General features: G+C 42.1%; 1 pseudogene; it reads right to left on the minus strand.

Annotated features, from left to right (window-relative positions):
• The window catches only part of LOC141176199 (uncharacterized), a 55,523-nt pseudogene extending 39,941 nt beyond the window's left edge, over positions 1-15,582 (minus strand).
• Positions 15,583-15,823: the final 241 nt, after the last annotated feature.

Below are 15,823 nucleotides of genomic sequence, written 5' to 3' on the forward strand. Positions count from 1 at the left end.
ATCGTTAAGACCACCAAACTGTACATTCAAAACATAGAGGATTTACATGTATGTCATCTTTGTGAAGATTAGGCTGTGGGGCAGTGAGTACTGTGCCACATGCAGTTTCGCTGACTTTTCACCCCTTCAGTAATGCAGCTGCTTCTCCCATCTCCTCTTCACCCCACTCCTCTGCTCCAGAGCCCATGCACAGGTGCGATGTAGCTGCTATAAGAAGGTCACCGTCACCTGCTGAGACCTGTGTTTCTGTGCAGGCAAATCACTCCAGCCTGACCAGCACTATCCTCCTCCATGTCTCCCCTGCTCAATCTGTCCCCTGCGTGACAACCGTGGTGTCATCTTGGAGCTGAGAGCCGCTTCTCCTGCAGTCTTTCTGTGGCTTTCCCTGGTCATTTTTTTCTCCTGGAGCAAAGTACCTCCACACTCAGCAAGATATGACACAGTTCTCTATATTTTCCATCTCTTGGGAGGGCACTATATGGAGATTGCTTATTATATATAAATACGAAAAAAAACTACAAAAAACTAAGTCTCTTTATTACTCACAGGATACTAAGGCTGGAACGCTATTAGCCAATAGAGTAAAAACCCAAGCGATTAAAGCTAAAATTCCCTTTCTCAAGAAAAGCCTGAATCAATCATAACTGTTCATAACTCCATTCCCATAGGTGGAGAAGAGTGAATATTCATTCTCTTTAGTAGCAGGCACACGTGTTCAACGAGCAGCAGCAGCCAGCTACAGCTACTGCCTGTGCCCCGCTCCTCCGCCGCCGTCCCCCCCTCCACAGTCAAAATGTATTATCCGAGCTATAAGATACACCCCCCACTTTCCTCCAAAACTTTGGAGGAAAAAAGTGTGTCTTGTAGTCCAAAAAATATGGTACCTTTTAGGTACAGTGCAAAGGTCAGAAGGGAAGAAGCACCATATTGAAGTTCAGATTTTGTTGTACTGGTTTGAGGGTACCATGTCACTTTGGCAGAGCCGCTGAAGTGCCAGAACAGCAGACCCATCCCCATAAGAGACCCCATTTTACAAACTAAACTTATTAATGAATTCCTCTAGGGGTGCAATGATCAAATTGACACCACAGGTGGGTCACAGAATTTATACCATTGGGCAGTGAAAAAAAAAAAATTAAATTTTTACCACCAAAATTTAGTGTTAGCTCCAGATTTTACATTTTCACAAGGGGAAATGACAAAAATGGCACCAAAATTTGTCCCACAATTTCTGGTGAATGTAAAAATACCCCATATGTGGCTGTACAGTACTGCTTAGCCATACCGAGACTTGGGAGAGGCGGACCGCTATTTTTCTACTGGAACGCAGATTTTCCTAGAATAGTTTGTGGACTCCATATACAGAGCCCCTTACTGCTAGAAAAGCAGAATCCCCCCTCAAATGACCCTATTTTGGAAATGATACCCCTTTTGGGAATTTATCTACAGGTGTAGTGACGATTTTGACTCAATGGGTGTTTTCCAGAAACAGGCAGCAGTGGATATTGCTGAGTGAAAACTGCAAACTGCCATTGTATTCCCCAGCACGTTGTAGTGCCCAGTACTTTGTATTGCCCATACATTGTGCCCAGCTCGTGCTGCTGGAGACATGCACCCTTAAATTAAGCGGGTTGTCATCACTACAGAAATGACAAACATATGGGAGCTAAATGTGATTTAGGCACACTGGGGCTCAGAAGGGAGGTGGGTACTTGGATTTGAGAGCGCAGAATTTGCTGAACTTCTTTTGCGGGGAGTGAGGAGCCATAGTCCTCTTCCAGAGCCTTTGTACTACCAATAACGTGGAAGCCACCTATATTTCCATTGACAGATGACGGACCTGAGTGGGCACTTGCTTTTTTGTGGATTGATTTGAAGCTTTTTTTGGGAACATTTTACATAACATTTGGGATCACATTTATCCTGCGCTCTACACTGAGCACTTATATCGGGGTTTCCATGTAAATCTCCAAGAGGTGTGATTCAAATGAAACCCAGAGGGACCCATTTACTAAAAGGAGGCAACAGAGTTACTCTGGCCTCTGCTCAGTGGTGTCCTTCTTTTCAGAAGTGCATAAAACTGTGGCAGACTTCGCTTTTATGCACACCTAAAAAGACGGACACCGCCGGATCACAGGCCAGACGGTGTCCTCAATGCCTCCATCTGCCTCATTGTAGGGAATCTTCTGCCAGGGGTTCTGTTTGAATCACGTATTTCAGAGATTTACACAGAAACCCCGGGTGTAAGCCCTTAGCGCTGAGTGCAGGATAGATGTGTGTGGAGCCTTACTAAGATCTTTGGGAGGCAAAATGAACAAATCAGCAGCAGCAGTGTGCTGTCACACACTAAAAGACGCTTTTTATTGTAAAAATTACGTTTTGCATTGCCATATTTTGAGAACTATAATTTTTCCATATTTCTGCCGACAGAGTAATGTAAGGGCTTGTTTTTTGCAGGACAAGTTGACATTTTTATTGTACCATTTTCGTACACATGACATTTTTTGATCGCTTACTATTCTGACTTTTGGGAGGCAGAATGAACAAAAAACAGCAATTAAGTAGTTGTTTTTTTTATGCCGTTCAGGTCGTGGTAAAATTAATACGGCAGCTTTGTTCTTCGAGTCGGTACGATTACAGTGATACAACATTTATATCTTTTTTTTATGTTTTGACTCTTTTACACAATACAAACTATTTTATAGATAAAATATATTTTTGCATCACTTTATTCTGAGAGCTGTAACTGTTTTATTTTTAGGCTAAGGGAGCTATATCACGACTTATTTTGCCGGACAAGATGATGTTTTCAGCGATACCATTTTTCTTTACATTCGTCTTTTTGATGGCGTTTTACTCCACTTTTTCTTGATCGCAGCATTTAGGGGTTAAAGTACTGGGAGTGGTGTGGGCACTGCTCCTGTCACTGAGTGCCAGGTGTCAGCTGTCAGAATTAGTTGACACCCAGAGGCAATCATGCGTGCACAGTACCTACCGACCTGAACGTATGGATACATCCAAGGTCGTAAAGGGTTAAGAACCATCTGAGATAGACTTAGACACTAACAAAAAAAGAAGAATATCAGTTACACTAACTAAAACCACAGATAGACTAAACAAAAAAAGGAAAAACAACCTTAAAGACAAGGAAGACAAATAAGAGGTCAATTATGTGACCTACTCAATCTGAGAGGCAGAAAACAGGATCTCAGTGGAGAGTATTTTGTCAATGCCGAGGTAGGCCAAATACATGCCTAGGTCACCTCAGCCGTCTTTTCCTTTTTTCTGGAAGGGACAGTTTGCCAGTCATTCTCCCTGCAACGTGGGTTCAAATTTTGCTCTTGAGGATGATCTGGGATGTTGAGGTCCCTTCGTCTCAGTAAGTCTCTACCCTCTTCGTATGTTGTGATGGAGTGCCAGGCATTGCTGTGGTTAATGGGGAGATATAAGGGGAAGCCCCATCTGTAAATGATCAAGTTCTCCCTGAGACTAGAGGTAATGGGGACAGATTCCTGCAAAAGCGAAGGCTAGTAGAGGACACATCAGAGAAAATCTTCATTTGGTTGAAGGTTTTGGGGAGTTACACTTTCTTTCTTGAGCAGAAGAGCAGGTACTCTTTAACATGAAAGAAGTGGATTCTGGTTAGGACATCACGTGGAGCAGTCTCTGGAAGGTGTTTAGGGCACGGGACCCTAAGGCTTTGTCAATAATCATATCATGGCTGGAGCAGTCTGGTTATCATACCTGGGTAATGGAACAGTGCTGGAGCTATATTAATAGGACAGGTACTGAGGTAGTTGCTAAATATGGGCACGGGCTGCCAGTGCACTGCAGTCAAGGGGCAATCTTCTTCAGCTTCCAAGTCATGCCCCCCTCACTGTCAAATTTTAATTCAGAAGGTCAAAATCATTAAGAAATGGCTCATTTCATAACTAAACCTGACAACTTTTGAAAATATGTAAAACAATGTTACATGATCTGAAAGATCCTTGAGCTAGTCGAGTGGAAGGTCCTTCAGCTGCTCACTCAGGACATGCAACCTCTGATGGTCCCGGTTCCTTCCTTTCCTGCACTGCACCAATCAGTTACATAAGTGTTGGGGCTAGAGGAGAGAGAGCAGTTCTCTCAGTGATCAGAAAGGACAATGTCTCAGCATTCTCCACTATCACAGGAAGCTGCCTCCAGTCTATAACACCCAATCACTTATTAGCAAGATTTGTTTCTTGCTAAAAGTGTATTTTATAGGCCAAAAACTACGGTAAGTTCTAAGGTAATTTCCCTTTCTCATTTAATTATAAGATTGTGCAAAAACATATAACAATTTGTCAATAACATACATAGTTTCTTCCCATTTGAGTTAATTTTTGATGGTCAACAAAATCCGATTTTCCAGTAATTAATTTTTCACACTCTAGGTATGATAATGACTTATTTCTCTGTGGGATTTTTGATGTTTAAAAGGTTTGAACAACCCCTTCTCATTCCTCTTGTTTGGTCCCATAAAAATAAAAACACTTATACAAATCTCCCATGTCAGTGCTGACAGCGGTGTCGGTACTTGCGTTCTCAGTGCCCATGTGAGGTTGTTACGTCATGTAAGCCCTGCGCCCAATCAGCGCTGGCGTCACTGTCCCCACTTTCAGACAAATCAAACCTCATGACGAAGTCAGATAGCAGCCGTAGCTCTGGCTTCATGTTGATGTTTAATACGTCCGAAGGTGGTGACAGTGAAGCCGGCACTGATTCGTGTGAGTCCCAGGAACGTGAGTCCCGACACTGCTGGAACAGCGACAGCACGGGATCTGAGTATTAGTGTTTTTATTTAATCAAGGCAAACATGAGGAATGACAAGGGGTTGTTGTCGTAGTGGATAACCCCTTTAAGAAGATACAATTTTCAGTTAAAACATTCCAACATTCTGAACATTAAAAAATATTCTCCCCTGTGTGACTTCTCTGAAGTTTATTAAGAATTGTTTTCCCAAGTAAAAAATTTCTCAAATTAAGAAAATAAAAATGGTTTTTACCCTGTGTGACTTCTCTGGTGACTAAGAAGAGATTTATTCACAAAACATTTTACACATTCTGAACAGGAGAAAGGCTTTTACCCTGTGTGAGTTCTCTGGTGCCTAACAAAATTTGATTTCTGTGTAAAACATTTCCCACATTTTGAACATGAAAAACATTTCTCCCCTGTGTGAATTCTCTGATGTTTGATAAGACTTGATTTATCTGCAAAATATTTCCCACATTCTGAGCATGAAAAAGGCTTCTCCCCTGTGTGAGTTCTCTGATGTTGAATAAGACATGATTTCTCTGTAAAACATTTCCCACATTCTGAACATGAAAAACGCTTCTCCCCTGTGTGAGTTCTCTGATGTCTGGTAAGACTTGGCTTCTCTGTAAAACATTTCCCACATTCTGAACATAAAAAAGGCTTCTCCCCTGTGTGAGTTCTCTGATGTTTGATAAGACTTGATTTATCTACAAAACATTTCCCACATTCTGAACATGAAAAACGCTTCTCCCCTGTGTGAATTTTCTGATGGCCAAGAAGATGCGCTTTCCGGTTAAAACATTTCCCACATTCGGAACATGAAAACGGCTTCTCCCCTGTGTGACTTCTCTTGTGAGTAACAAGATATGATTTCCAAAAAAAACATTTCCCACATTCTGAACATGAAAATGGCTTTTCCCCTTTGTGAGTTCTCTGGTGACTAACAAGGTCTGATTTCTCTTTAAAACATTTCTCACACTTGGAACAAGAAAATATATTCTCCGCTGTGTGAAAATGTTGATGTTTTAGAAAAGACTTTTGGAGGGGAAAACTATTTCCATATTTTGAACATGAAAATGGCTCATTTGCTTTAGGAGCAATTTGTTTTTTATTGCTTATTTTGTGACTTCGGTTTTCCTTAGTAGTCGGTAATGAATCAGAAGACAGGACCTGTTTCAAAAGATCAGATGACAGATCTTTGCTATGAAGGGATGATGGTATATCTAGAGTAATGGCATTCACTTCAATTGTATCTTGTGGGATCTCAAGATCATCCGATTTGAAAATTGAAGATGTCAGCGGTCTCTCTGAACTCCAGGTACAGTCATCTGCCAAGAATAAAACCAATTATTATTTTTGAATAAAAAAGGCTTGAATTTTATATTTTTGAACATTTCTACTTAAATTATCCATATCCTGTGCTGGGCTGATTGCAAGCACTACAAGTCAAAAAACAACCAGCGAGGCTGCCGAGCATGAAGAGGCTGGATTGAGCGTCCCAGAGGCTGCAGTTAAGTACAAAGGCGGCAGTAAAGTACATAGTTAAACGCAATAATATAGTTTAACACCAGAGCATAGTTTGGTGTTTTCCTTACTAACCTTCTATTTGTTTTTCTGCTTTTACTTGTATTGTTTATCCCCATATAGTATGTGCTCCATGGGCAATGCTACCAGGTGTGTGTCTTGTGAGATGTATGCATGCTTTGAACAGCTGTTTGAGGGTGAAAATGTCTGCGCTCGATGTCAACGAGTTACATGTTTGGAAGCCCAGATACCGGATCTAAATGTGCAGCTAGCGACACTCAGGAGCATTGCAAACCTGGACAGGAGTTTAGAGTTCACTGAGCTTGTACTGATTGGGGCCAGTGATATGGAGGAGGGTGGAGGTGGGGAAGATCAGGATAGAGAAGTACGTAGCTGGGTAAATGTTACAAGAAGGAGTAGAGGGAAAAGTGCCAGGGAGCCCAGTCCTGATCTGGCACAACCTAGTAAATATGCCTGTTTGGCTGATATTAGGATTGCTATCCCAGGACTGGGATCACTGCAGCAGGACGCTCCTAGCAACCAGGAAGACGTCTGTCGTACAGTGCTGGCCAAAAGTATTGGCACACCTGCAATTCTGTCAGATAATACTCAGTTTCTTCCTGAAAATGATTGCAATCACAAATTCTTTGGTATTATTCTCTTCATTTAATTTGCTTGCAAGGAAAAAACACAAAAGAGAATGAAACAAAAATCAAATCATTGATAATTTCACACAAAATCCCAAAAAAGGGCCGGACAAAAGTATTGGCACCCTCAGCCTAATACTTGGTTGCACAACCTTTAGCCAAAATAACTGCGAACAACCGCTTCCGGTAACCATCAATGAGTTTCTTACAATGCTCTGCTGGAATTGTAGACCATTCTTCTTTGGCAAACTGCTCCAGGTCCCTGATATTTGAAGGGTGCCTTCTCCAAATTGCCATTCTGAGATCTCTCCACAGGTGTTCTATGGGATTTAGGTCTGGACTCATTGCTGGCCACCTTAGAAGTCTCCAGTGCTTTCTCTAAAACCATTTTATAGTGCTTTTGGAAGTGTGTTTTGGGTCATTGTCCTGCTGGAAGACCCATGACCTCTGAGGGAGATCCAGCTTTCTCACACTGGGCCCTACATTATGCTGCAAAATTTGTTGGTAGTCTTCAGACTTCATAATGCCATGCACACGGTCAAGCAGTCCAGTGCCAGAGGCAGCAAAGCAACCCCAAAACATCAGGAAACCTCCGCCATGTTTGACTGTAGGGACCGTGTTCTTTTCTTTGAATGCCTCTTTTTTTTTCCTGTACACTCTATGTTCATGCTTTTTCCCAAAAAGCTCTACTTTTGTCTCATCTGACCAGAGAACATTCTTCCAAAACGTTTTAGGCTTTCTCAGGTAAGTTTTGGCAAACTCCAGCCTGGATTTTTTATGTCTCGGGGTAAGAAGTGGGGTCTTCCTGGGTATCCTACCATACAGTCCCTTTTCATTCAGACGTCGACGGATAGTACGGGCTGACACTGTTTTACCCTCGGACTGCAGGGCAGCTTGAACTTGTTTGGATGTTAGTCGAGGTTCTTTATCCACCATCTGCACAATCTTGCATTGAAATCTCTCGTCAATTTTTCTTTTCCGTCCACATCTAGGGAGGTTAGCCACAGTGCCATGGGCTTTAAACTTCTTGATGACACTGCGCATGGAAGACACAGGAACATTCAGGTCTTTGGAGATGGACTTGTAGCCTTGAGATTGCTCATGCTTCCTCACAATTTGGTTTCTCAAGTCCTCAGACAGTTCTTTGGTCTTCTTTCTTTTCTCCATGCTCAATGTGGTACACACAAGGACACAGGACAGAGGTTGAGTCAATTTTAATCCATGTTAACTGGCTGCAAGTGTGATTTAGTTATTGCCAACACCTGTTAGGTGCCACAGGTAAGTTACAGGTGCTGTTAATTACACGAATTAGAGGAGCATCACATGATTTTTCAAAGGGTGCCAATACTTTTGTCCACCACCTTTTTTAGGTTTGGTGTGGAATTATATCCAATTTGGCTTTAGGACAATTCTTTTTGTGTTTTTTTCATTGAAGACAAATTAAATGAAGAGAATAATACCAAAGAATTTGTGATTGCAATCATTTTCAGGAAGAAACTGAGTATTATCTGACAGAATTGCAGGGGTGCCAATACTTTTGGCCAGCACTGTAGGAAGGAGGGTAATAGGAATGCAGCAAAGACCAGACAGATGTTGGTGGTAGGAGACTCTATAATTAGGCGGACAGACGGAGTCATCTGCCGCCGAGACCGTGAATGCCGAACAGTGTGTTGTCTGCTGGTTGCTCGGGTTCAACATATTGCGGATCGGATACACAGATTGCTGGGTGGGTTTGGGCAAAACCCAGCAGTCATGGTACATATCGGTACTAATGACAAAGTTAGAGGGAGGTGGAAGGTCCTTTAAAATTATTACAGGGAACTAGGAGAGAAGCTGAAGGCCAGGACCTCCAAGGTGGTGTTTTCAGAAATACTGTCGGTGTCACGAGCGTCACTAGACAGACATCGGGAGCTTAGGGAGATAAATAAGTGGCTTAGACATTGGTGCAGGAAGGAAGGGATTGGTTTCATGGAGACCTGGGCCGACCTTCTCACCAGTCCGGTGAGAGGGGGCAGGTGGATGCTGGTTGACTTCAGTAATAATGTCTTTTACAATTAGATTTTTGCCCTAGTTTTTACTCAATATTTATTCCTGTACAAAGGACCTTTTTGAATGAATTAAATTTAATGTAATTGACTCCTGGATGAAATGTAATCATGTTATTTTGAAAAAGAGGTGATGTTTTGATTAAAAATGACTATGAATTATATATAATCATATGAAATAATCATGTTCAAAAGGGGATACTTAAAGGGACTATGAACTATATGTAATCATCAGACTAATCATTTGTTACTAAATATTTTAGTGACATATCTGCACATCCTGTATATGTTAATTCTGATAGATATATATCACTTGCACTTTATATTTATATAATTATATACATATTCCCTTTATTATATCCCATTATGGCTAATAAGTAATACATCATACATACTCCCCTGTATGCGTTACCCCCTGATCCCCTCATTTGAGCTTCATTTTTATCTTATTTGTATTGTTGTATGTTTTTTGTCTATGTCTGTGCCCTTTTGTGTTTTTATTACATTAATTGCTATCAAATAAAAAATATTTTTATATGACTTTTTTGTCCAGTGAATATCGTTTTGTTGGTTTATTGATCTTGTGTTTAGATATTGTGAATTTATTTTCTTGGTAACTCTGAGAAACTCCTTCTGTTTTGTAGGATTTATTCTACTGTAGGGAAGGGCCGCATCTCAATGGGGTGGGAGCAGCTATGCTGGGGGAAAAAATGGTCAGACGGATGGAGGAGCTTTTAAACTAGGATCTGGGGGGAGGGAGGGTATGCGTGCTTATAAGGGGATAGATAGACTAGACCAGGGATCTCAAACTCAGCTGGGCATATGGGCCGCACATGGAAAAACATTTAATTTGGGGGGCTGCATTATTTGCATGACAAAGTGACATTTTTAGTGATATCATTTTATTTTATATACACCTTTTGAACTGGTCCTCATCTTGCAGACATGGTCTCCCATCCAGGTTCCCCATATTGCAGACATGGTCTCCCATCCAGGTTCCCCATATTGCAGACATGGTCTCCCATCCAGGTCCTTCATATTGCAGACATGGTCTCCCATCCAGGTCCTTCATATTGCAGACATGGTCTCCCATCCAGGTCCCCCATATTGCAGACATGGTCTCCCATCCAGGTCCCCCATATTGCAGACATAGTCTCCCATCCAGGTCCCCCGTATTGCAGACATGGTCTCCCATCCAGGTCCCCCATATTGCAGACGTGGTCTCCCATCCAGGTCCCCCATATTGCAGACGTGGTCTCCCATCCAGGTTCCCCATATTGCAGACGTGGTCTCCCATCCAGGTCCCCCATATTGCAGACGTGGTCTCCCATCCAGGTCCCCCATATTGCAGACATGGTCCTCATATTGCAGACATGGTCTCCCATCCAAGTCCCCCATATTGCAGACATGGTCCCCCATCCAGGTCCCCCATATTGCAGACATGGTCCCCCATATTGCAGACATGGTTCCCATATTGCAGACATGGTCTCCCATCCAGGTCCCCCATATTGCAGACATGGTCCCCCATATTGCAGACATGGTCCTCCATCCTGGTTCTTATCTTGCAGACATGTACCCCATCCAGGTCCCCCCCATACTGCGCACAGGGTCCATCCGTCCCCCATACTGCGCTAAGGGTCCCCATCCCCCCATACTGCGCTAAGGTTCCCGTCCCCCCATACTGCGCTCAGGGTCCCCGTCCCCCCATACTGCGCTCAGGGTCCCCGTCCCCCCATACTGCGCTCAAGGTCCCAGTCCCCCCATACTGCGCTCAGGGTCCCAGTCCCCCCATACTGCGCACAGGGTCCCGTCCCCCCATACTGCGCACAGGGTCCCCGCCCCCCCAGCCGTGATCGTTACGGGGTCTATGTGCCTGCAGCCCGCAAGAAGCAGCCGGAGGGGCAACATGCGGCCCGTGTGTTTGAGACCCCGGGACTAGACAGAGAGAGTGGGACAGCAGGGGCAATAGAGCATCTAGGGTGGGGCTAGGATATGCAAGGCATGTAGGGAGCTGAGTAGGAGTAGCAAATGTGCTAATTGTATTAAATGTCTGCTGGCAAATGCAAGAAGTCTCGCAAACAAAATGGCTGACCTGGAGACTCTTATGTCGGTCATGGAATATGATGTGGTGGGCATTACGGAAACTTGGCTGGATGAAAGCCATGACTGGGTGACAAACATGGAGGGATACATTACATTTAGAAAGGACAGGAAAGACAAAAAAGGTGGAGGGGTGTGTATTTTCGTAAGATCCAACTTAAAACGTGTTCAATGATAACATGGATGGAAGCTGCGACAATGTAGAGTCAATTTGGGTAAATGTACATGGGGATGGCAATAATGGAAAGCTGCTAAGTGGAGTTTGTTACAAGCCTCCTAATATAGCTGAACTGGTAGAGGACAAAATGATGGAACAAATTAAAAATGCAGCAAATAATAATAGGGTCCTTAATATGGGGGATTTTAACTATCCAGACATTCAATGGGACACAGAATCTTCCAGATGTGTTAAAAGCTGAAAATTCTTATCCACAGTCCAGGACAATTACCTCTCTCAGCTAGTAGATGAACCAACCAGGGGAGGTAATCTGCTGGATCTGGTGCTGTCATATAGACCAGATACCATTTCAGATCTACAGGTCCGGGAGCATTTGGGATAAGTTTCAATGTAATATTCAATAAAACATTTCTAAAAGGAAATGCAAAAACCTGAAACTTTAGGAAAGCTGATTTCAACAAATTAAGGGAAGAGCTTAATTGTGTAGACTGGGACCATATCATGGTAACTGGGGATAGATACCGAACGTAAATGGGGCATGTTTAAGGAAATACTTTGGACTTTGCAAAGGCATTCAATACTGTATCACATAACAGCCTTATACTGAAGCTACAGAAGAAAGGACTTAGATGGGTAAGGAATTGGCTAAATGATAGGAAACAAAGGGTCGTCATAAATGGCACATTCTCTAAATGGGATATAGTCAGCAGTGGGGTGCCGCAGGGATCTGTGCTAGGACCAATTCTCTTTAACCTCTTTATTAATGACCTGGGGGATGGGATTGTGAGTAAAACATCAGTTTTTGCTGACGATATCAAACTATGTAGGATATTGAAATCTGATCTTGACATTACGATATTGCAGAATGATCTGGATAAGATGACTGAATGGACAAACACTTGGCAAATGAGGTTTAATGTAGATAAATGTAGTGTAATGCACACAGGATGGAGTAATCCTATGGCTACATATACATTAAATGGGAGTATACTCGGGACTACAGAACAGGAGAAGGATTTGGGTATTCTGGTTACAAGTACTCAATGTCAAGCAGCTGCCGCAAAAGCAAACAACATTTTAGGGTGTATAAAAAGAGAAATAAAATCCTGCGATCCCAACATATTGTTACCCCTTTATAAATCACTGGTGAGGCCACATCTGGAATATGGAATCCAGTTTTGGGCTTCACATTTTAAAAGGGATATTCAGAAGTTAGAGTCAGTTCAAAGGTGGTAACTAGATTATTACAAGGGATGGAGGCCTCTCATATGATGAGAGGTTGGAAAAGTTGAGCTTGTTTAGCTTAGAAAAACGACGGATCTCATTGACATGTATAAATATATGTGTGGTCAGTACAAAGATCTAGCACATGACTTATTCCTTCCAAAGACTAAGGACCAGGGGGCAATCATTACTGGTGGAAGAAAGGCGATTCCGGCACCTAAACAGAAAAGGGTTCTTTACAGTCAGAGCAGTCAGACTGAGGAATGCCCTACTACAGGAGGTAGTAATGGCCGACACTATAACAGCTTTCAAAAAAGGGCTGGATGATTTCCTTGATACACATAACATTGTGGGCTAGAGTTAAATTAGACAAAATGTTACACCTATAAAAGTACATTTGATGCAGGGTTCTTGTACTGATCGCCTTTCTCGGCGTCAAGAAGAAGGAATTTTTCCCCATGATGCAAATTGGCTGAATGTATCCTGGGTTTTTTGCCTTCTTCTGGATCAAAAGATTTAGGTACAGGGATTTTAGTAATACCATAACAGTAATACAAAAAATAAAACTAATTAAAAATTATTTATGGTTATTTGTAATTGTAATAGTGCAGTAATAATAAAAATGGTAATTCATTTGTGAAGCCTAGTTCCAGTAAGTTAGTATAGTGTTGGTATGGGGAGTACAATTGGGGGAGAAAGGTTGAACTTGATGGATCTAGGTCTTTATTCAACCTACGTTACTACGTTACTATGTTACACTATCTGACTTCCAAACAAGAACCCATCTATCTAGCCAATATCTCTCAGTACACGGGCGCACACTCAGCAGCGTCTGTGTCCTTCAGTAACATGGATAAAATGGCGCTGAGGGAACTTGGCCGGTTTTTATATCGAGAGGAAATGTGATTTCAGCAGCGAATTGCAGAAGCCCTTGTATCTGGACACTGTGGATGCTTCCTGCGCTCTGACTGGCTAGCCGCGCATTCCTGACTTAAAGTTACCGGCTACAGGAAAAAATAAATAAATAAAAAAATTACAAGCGCACTACTGATCTGACCTGATTTGAGCTATCACCAGCCCCCCCCACTCATCTGCCACGTCCCCCCGCTCATCATAAACAAGCACTATGCTAGCTAAACTGATCAAAACGCTGTAGTTGCCCCGCAATCACGTTCCCGCATTTATTCCCTGATTTTGCCGATTATTTCCAAATTTAAGAAATTTTGCTTGCACTTCCGATCATGAATCCGAATGTGCCACATTCGTGTCGAATTGAGGCTGTGTGCCCACAATGCGTTTTTCAAGCGTTTTCGCTGCGGAATTTCTGCTGCGGAAACGCTTGAAAAACGCTTGGTAATACGTGCCCCATGGTCCCCAATGACAATCCGCATGTTCTGTGCCCATGCTGCGGAATTTTCCGCAGCGGATTTTATGCGCGGAAAAATCCGCAGCATGCCCATTATTTTTGCGTTTACGCATGCGGAATTGCCTACTCAATGCATTAGAAAAACGCATGGCAATTCCGCATGTCAAAAACACTTCAAAACCGCGTGTTAAATTCCCCACACGTTTTTTCTGACAAGGAGATGCAGAAATTAAGCAGAAATTTTCCGCTTCATTTCTGCATCGTGGGCATATAGCCTTAAGTCGTAAGATCTGATTTCGAATAAATTCGCTATTCACTACTTACCATGCTGCTAGCCTATTGTCCTGTAGCTGATCCCAGCCTTGTGCAGGTCTACAATTTTGTCCCTGGTGTCCTTAGACATCTCTTTGGTCTTGGCCATGGGGGAGAGATTGGAGTGTGATTGATTGAGTGTGTGGACAGGTGTCTTTTATACAGGTAATGAGTTCAAACAGGTGCATTTAATACAGGTAATGAGTGCAGAGTAGGAGGGCTTCTTAAAGAAAAACTAACAGGTCTGTGAGAGAACAGAATTCTTGCTGGTTGGTAGGTGATCAAATATTTATTTAATGCAATAAAATACAATTTAATTATTTAAAAATCATACAATGTGATTTTCTGGATTTTTTTTAAGATTCTGTCTCTCACAGGTGAAGTGTACCTACGATAAACTTGCAAAATCAGCAGTGTATCAAATACTTATTTTCCCCACAGTAGCAGCAGCTATGGACGTCCATCACGATAGCTTCATCCTCATCGCTAATGCTATAATATGAGAAGTTCAGCTAACAGGCTCTAATGATTGGCATTATCTAGGAGACTGTCTATTGTACTATATGATTGCTGAAAAGATTAGGGATAAAGCAAGAGAATCTCTCAATATCCTATAACTGCTGCTATAAGCACAAGATAAGAGAAACTGCCAATGTGTCGGCTTCATGAATTTTAAAGCTTACCACGGTGAATTTATTCACAGTTCTCCTGAATAAATTGTTCTGTTAGATAGAAACGGTAGGAAGATCTATTATCCTGATTAAACAAACATAATTGATATATATTGCAATAATCTTGAGTGACAAACTCTTTACTACTAATATCCTAGCTGACTTTCAGTTCTGGGACCATTGAGTCAATAATTTTTACATTTTGCTACTATATTTCTAGTTTTAATCGTGAAAAAATAAAAGTTAATTTTTACCATTTACTCCAATTGGATTAGCCTGTGAAATTTGGAAATATAAGTTTTGGAGATATATAATAATTTGTCAGAGCAGTGAATGGATTTACAGATCTGGGCAGTTAAAGGTCAGCATCTCCTAATCCCAGGGGGGAGGTGGATCCTCCAGGTTGTAAGTTCTATAGAAAAGGGCTTTCATAATTCACAAAGTCATTTGAACAGTTTTTGGTGGAAGAGAATGTTGTACTTTAATGGAAAAATGGTGATCACACGACCTATAAAGCAGCCACAGCCGGTGACTGAGAAGAATCTGTGACTTTTCTACCTTTAGTGGTTACTACTCACCTGGGTGGTCATATGTAGGAATCCCCTCTTTACACCGCTCATCACCCCTTACATATGTCTCTGTAGTATTAATATGGGTCAGATCTTCACCCTGAAACAAATATTGTAAAAGTCACAAACAGATAAGAAGTCCCATCTATGATCAGCTCTAATCCTGCCATCTCCTCCGATCTCATTACACAAGTATAAAACATATAATACTGGTGGATAAAACAAGACTGAGCACAAGACCTTCCAAGCCGTCTACACATCATAGGGGGAGATCTCATGACACCTTCTCTCCATCTACCTGATGATCCTGAGGAACATTGGGATCTTCTTGTTTACAGTCATGTGGAAGAAAAGGACGGGGACATCTCTCTGGTGTTGTCCTCTTACTGGATCGATCTGGAGGAAACACAT

The sequence above is a fragment of the Phyllobates terribilis genome, unplaced genomic scaffold (genome assembly GCF_046119375.1).
Source record: "Phyllobates terribilis strain yellow unplaced genomic scaffold, ASM4611937v1 Scaffold_17__1_contigs__length_24005725, whole genome shotgun sequence".
Classification (NCBI taxonomy): domain Eukaryota; kingdom Metazoa; phylum Chordata; class Amphibia; order Anura; family Dendrobatidae; genus Phyllobates; species Phyllobates terribilis.